At 39.6% G+C, this 6,483-nt stretch overlaps 1 pseudogene; it reads right to left on the reverse strand.

Moving 5' to 3' along the window:
* Positions 1-412: 412 nt before the first annotated feature.
* On the reverse strand, positions 413-1,065 carry LOC122300591 (annotated as a pseudogene).
* Between the last annotated feature and the right edge of the window lie 5,418 nt (positions 1,066-6,483).

A 6,483-nucleotide genomic window follows, 5' to 3' on the forward strand; every position in this document is an offset into this window, starting at 1 on the left:
TGCAAATTTGAATTCTCATTTGTTTTCAGAGATAATTAGGTAATACGAGAGGAGTTAAAATAAAAACTAAAAATTATTAAAATATTTTTTTAATATTAATTTTATTTTAAAATTTAAAAATGTTTAAATTTTTTATTTTATTTCACGTGAGAATTTAAAAAATTGTAATAATGAGATAAAATAATAATATATAGTTATACCAGGGATTTAATTAGTTTCTAAACTTCTACATTTCTAATTCAGTTGTTTATGGAAACGTGATAAGTCTAGGACAGCCGTTACACATTAATTAACGTTGTTATATTTTAAGTCTTGTAGCTTTCTGCCATTTTACAAGCAATAAACACGAAAGTTGCACGGATACGAAAAATCTTATTTCTTTCCATCTTTTGCAGAGTATACACTCATTTTATTCTTTATAAGAAGTGTGAACTGTCAACACCTTCTGAACTCCAATACCCTTAAATACTTAATTCTTTAACCACGAGAAGGAACACTGCACGCAGTACTGCAACAGAAATAATGGCCGAATTATTCGCGGGCAACTACAACAACCTGTTTTCCAACATTGCTGCCACTAAATAGTCCAACCAGGGCTGTTGGAGCACTCTTAAGGCCTTCAGCTTTGTCTTCCACATACACCACCTTCCCCTCTCTGATGTAAGGCATCCCGTACAGTCTCTAGCTAAGAGCTTTGGATAGAGATGACTGTAATCACGAACTGTAAATCCTAGCATATGGATTCGGTTCATACAAGACATCAAAATTTTCAGGCCTTCTGCATCATCAAGATTATTGGACTCTGAGATCATTCCACATACAGCAATACGGCCATGGACTCTCATGTTTAAGAGAACGGCACCAAGTATTTTACCCCCAACATTCTCAAAGTAAAGGTCAATGCCTTCTGGGAAATATCTGATGATGAACAGTACCCAATAACCTTTTCAAAGCTGCATCCAAGTCATGCTCTTCCTTATAATTAAATGCATCATCAAAACCCAAAAAATTAGTCCCCCCTCCGCTTAGCGGTATTTGGTAGGGTTGGTACCCTATATCCCGCATAGTCGGGTATAGGAATTTGGTAACTCTATCTTAGATAGAGTTGTACTGTCTCTTAGACTTAGGCCTTTAGAGATTAGCAGTCTGGACTAGACTATATCAACCACTTTAGTGTATTGGGAAGTTATCAACCGTTGTAACTGACTTGATGTTTAAGTCAAATTTGTAAGTTCTCTTAAATGAATAGATGTGATCTGTTATTCAAAAAAAAAAAAAATAGATCAACCTAATTTATAACAGAAGAAATATGAGATTTTTTTTTTTTTTTTTAATTAACTGGTTTTTATTCATGAACAACTTGAAAAGTAAAAGACAAGAGAGATATTTTAATGTTGTTGGGGAAGGAAAGATCATAATTGAGGGACACATGGCAGCAATCTTGTGTCCACGCAAGCAAAACCATGCAGCAGGCGACAACTATGAAAACTAGGGAATGCTAAAGTTTCTTGAAATCCATGTTTGGTTAGAATTTACTCGGCAAATATTTTAAAATTCTTAAAAACAGAGGCAAATGATAGTACAGAAAAAATTACTTATGTTAGCAATTATATAAATATACACAGCGGAAGAAATATCTCAAGAATAGTCTGTGTAGTTGTTCCACGAGTGAATCCAGTGTTCAAAATAGATTTCTCCACTTAGTGCGTGAATGTGCTACGTAGATGAATCTAGAGACACATTCAAAATGCCCACAGCCTAAGTATTTTCACTCACAGACAGAGAGAGATTTTTCCAAGAGAGAGTTACTTCTGCCAAGGAATGGAAGGGGGCATTTATCAGTCGTCCGCGCCCCTTCATATGGTAACCGTTGGCTGGCCATTTATGGCCAGCCAAAGTTACGGCCCTTGACTCCAGGCATAACGCCTGGAGTAATGCCAGCATCCATAAATGGTAAGAGGCAGGGGCATGCCCACTAAGGGCGCCCCTGCTTTATTACATCTCCCACTCGCACATAGTGGGCATCCCCAGGCATATATGTCTCAACATGTTCTCTATCTCATTCATACAAAATAAATAGGCCGTGCAACTACCGAGTACACCTGAAAAAATAAAATTGGGAGCACTATACCAAATCTCTCCTCGAGAAGACCAGCATAGCATCATCCTTAAAGTGTCTCGTATGCCCTAGACTCATTTGATCGCATCTAATCAAGCATATTCGATCCCTTTTGAGTTTAAAAATAAACCCAGAACTATGCTTTAATTGCTTCTTAGTTTTCATGATGTGTTCACAAAAATTGTCACTACCAAATTGTAGCGCCAAAGTTTGACGTCAGCAAACACAATCTAAATGCGTTGTCGAATAGTCTTCCCTTCGCCCTCATGTCACTCAATGTTAGTCTAACTGCTTTCCCAACAATACCTCTTTAGACCGTATCAATCATGATCATAGAGAGTATGCTAGAGTAGCAAATATCAGAACCTCCATCTTATGACATTATCAAAAGTCATAAAAGGGCATCATTTTAAAATATGAAGTATAGGACTCACACAGTGAAGAAACAGGGAACTATTCATTCACTTCTATATTTGGTAGCAAGAGCACATGTAGTATGAAATACATGCTACGGTGAATCTCTCTTTATCAAAGAGCGTATGTCCATATCAAACACCGTACAGATCTTAGTCTAGACACATGTCTAACCTGATTTTCTCAATTTGCTCACCCCCAAGGTGCCAAAGAGAATCTCACATCTGACTTACTACAGGCTACATGGATTGTGGAGTGTCCATGCGCGGTTCTTTTAAATTTAATAAACCTCATCTTAGCTCTTACTAAGGCAACATATCTCTTGTGTCATACTTATCTCTCTCAGGACAAGTAACAAGTGACACAATGTCTCATCTTTGCTCGCTATCTCTTTACAGCGCCAAAGGTGATCACTCGTGTGAGTGAGTCGATCTAAGCCTGTTAACATACCTTGTGTGTGTGTACAATTTCATGCAATATGATCAAAAGAAAAGAAACACACTACATTAATTTCTCCAAAGAAAGTTTACATAACTGTGTCAACTGAATCACAATCTACGCAGTCCTAAACTCCTAACATGAGTCATAAAAGCGACTTTCGCTATAGGCTTTGTCAAGGGATCAGCAACCATGCGATTCGTAGATAAATGTTTCAGGACCACTTCCTTTTGTGCCACCATATCTCTTATGTAGTGATATCGGATATCAATGTGTTTGGTTCTTCCATGATATTTTGGGTCCTTAGCATACGCGAGAGTAGCCATGCTGTCGCAAAAAATTGTCACTGGATCAGAATAATCCGCGCCGATATTTAAGTGCTGAAGGAACCTCCTCAACCAAACAGCCTCCTGAACTGCTGCTGAACATGCTATGTACTCTGCCTCCATAGTGGATAAAGCTATACAGGGTTGTTTCTTGCTACTCCATGTGATGGCGCCATTATTCAGCAAGAAAACATATCCAGTTGTCGATTTGCGCTCATCTGGGTCACTGCCCCAATCAGCATCACTGTAACCATTTAGCTGCAAATTTGAACCCTGATAGCACAATGTATAGTCTGCAGTTCCCTTGAGGTATCTGAAAATCCTCTTGACTGCTTTCCAATGAGCCAGTCCAGGATTAGATTGGAATCTACTGACCAAGCCAACTGCATAGCATATATCCGGTCGAGTACACATCATTGCGTACATCAGACTACCAATAGCGCTAGCATAGGGAACACGAGTCATTTTCTCTTTCTCTTTTGGAGTTCTAGGACACATTTCTTGGCATAAGGTTTCGCCTTTAGCAATGGGATTGTCAATGGGTTTACAATTACTCATTTGAAAGCGTTCAAGGACCTTCTTTATGTAAGTCTGTTGAGACAAACACAGAAGCTTCTTTGAACGATCTCTATAGATCTTAACCCCCAAAATATATTCAGCCTCACCCATGTCCTTCATCTCAAAATTGAGGGACAACCACTCTTTAGTGGCGACAATCATCCCCTTATCATTTCCAGCCATTAAAATATCATCAACATATAATGATAATAACACAAAACTCGTTTTGGACCGTTTTATATAAACACAGTGGTCTTCTGCGATCATCATAAACTCATTCAAAAGAATGGCTTGATGGAATCGGAGGTACCACTGTCTAGATGATTGCTTTAGGCCATATATAGATCGTTTGAGCTTGCACACTTTGCGCTCTTGACCTTTGACCACAAAGCCCGTGGGTTGATCCATATAGATCTCTTCATCTAGTTCTCCATTGAGAAAAGCTGTCTTAACGTCCATTTGATAGAGTTCTAAGTCCAATTGTGCTACAATGGCTAGAATCAAGCGAATTGAGGCAAACCTTACTACTGGAGAAAAGGTTTCCTCATAGTCTATACCCTCTTGTTGGGTATATCCTTTCGCTACTAGGCGAGCTTTATGCCTTTCTATTGACCCATCCGCTTTACGTTTGACCTTTAGAACCCATTTGTTCCCAATAGCCTTTCGTCCTGGCGGTAGGTCTACCAGATCCCAGACCTGATTAGTCCTCATAGACTCCATCTCATCGTTCAGTGCTTTTATCCACTCATCTTTAGTAGAAGATGAGAAAGCCTCTTGGATGGTTCTAGGCTCATCATCATCTTGCAGTCCCACCATGAAAATCTCCCCTTCAATCTCAAATCGACGACGGGGAATATTTCCGCGTGAGCTTCTACGTGGTTGAAACTGTTGTGAATAATCAACAAGTGGTGTTTCGTTGCTCAGAGCTAAATCACTCCCACTGTTTCTAAGAGCTTGAGAAATTTCATCATTCTCAATTACGACACTTGGAGTGATTTCCTCTTGATCCACAAGTTCTTGGAGTTCCAAACTCCTATCAACCTCGCCTCTAATTGGAAATTCATCCTCGATAAAATTCACATCTCGTGACTCAATTTCAGATACCGTCCCATCAGGTTGTTCACCGATTAATACATATCCCTTAGAGTGATCAGGGTACCTTATAAAGATACACTTCTTTCCTCTAGGACCCAACTTTCCATATTTATAGAAAGAATCATGAACGAAGCCTGTTGAACCCCATGGCCGCAAGTTATTCAAGTTGGGTTTCTCACCGGTCCAAAGTTCATACGGGGTGGACGGCACCGATTTGGAGGGCACTCGGTTAAGGATATAGGCTGCAGTCAAAAGTGCATCCCCCCAATATGATAGTGGTAGGTTTGCTTGCGCCATCATCGATCTAACCATCTCAAGCAGTGTCCGATTTCTTCTTTCTGCCACGCCATTTTGTTGTGGCGTATATGGCATTGTCAATTGCCTTTTAATTCCCTTTTCATCACAGAGCCTTTTAAATTGCTCAGATAAATATTCACGTCCACGGTCTGTTCTTAGAGCTTTTATACTCCTGTCTAATTGATTCTCAACCAAACTCATGTATCGTCTAAAGCAATCCAATGCTTCAGACTTATGGGAGATCAAATAAACATGACCATATCGTGAATAATCATCTATGAATGTGATGAAATATAAAGCCCCGTGTCTCGCCCTCACACTCATTAGGCCACAAATATCTGAGTGGATTAATTGCAACAGAGAAGATGCTCTTGCTGCTTTTCCAAACGGTTTTCTTTTTGATTTTCCCATCAAACAATGTTCACAAGTGGGCAAAGTGACTTTAGCGAGATTGCCTATTAGGCCTTCTCTAGCCAACCGTGTCATCCTCTCTTGCCCAACATGGCCAAGTCTAGCATGCCATGTATTCGAATCTAAATTATCAGATTCAGTGATAAAAATAGTAGATTCATTCACATTTGAATAATCTAAATTTATTATCATAAAACCGTCTGAAAGAAAAGCAGAACCATAAAAAACATTACCCAAAAATAGGGAAACACCATTGTTTTCAAATAAAATGCGGAAACCAAGTCTGATTAAAGTAACCACGGAAAGTAAATTTCGTCGTATTCCGGGAGCGTATAACACATGATGGAGTAATAGAATGCGACCGCCTCGCAATACTAGCTTGTAGGTACCAACTCCCAGCACCTCGACACTAGCTCCATTCCCCACCTTGATATCACGACTCCCAACTGGAATTCGACGATACTCGACAAATCCGACTCTGTCTCTTGCTATGTGCTCGGTCGCTCCTGAATCAACAGTCCACATAGGATATGAGTGAGCAACCATCACATGACTTGTTACATAAACAGAAAGAGAATAGTCAGATTGTACCTTCTTCGGCTCAGTACAGTCACGAGCGAAGTGGCCTTTCTTTCCACAGTTAAAACAATCCATATTGGACTTGTTCTTTCCACGCTTCCCTCTCTTGGTGCGTTTGAACGTTCCTGACTCTTTTTGCACACGTCCAGTGGATACCCCAAGCTTATTATTCTTGTGTTTAGGCCTAATTTCCTTACGCGAGCCAGATTCAGCCACATAGGATGAATGTTTAGGCTTAATAGCCTC

Source organism: Carya illinoinensis, chromosome 1, assembly GCF_018687715.1.
Source record: "Carya illinoinensis cultivar Pawnee chromosome 1, C.illinoinensisPawnee_v1, whole genome shotgun sequence".
In the NCBI taxonomy this organism is placed as follows: domain Eukaryota; kingdom Viridiplantae; phylum Streptophyta; class Magnoliopsida; order Fagales; family Juglandaceae; genus Carya; species Carya illinoinensis.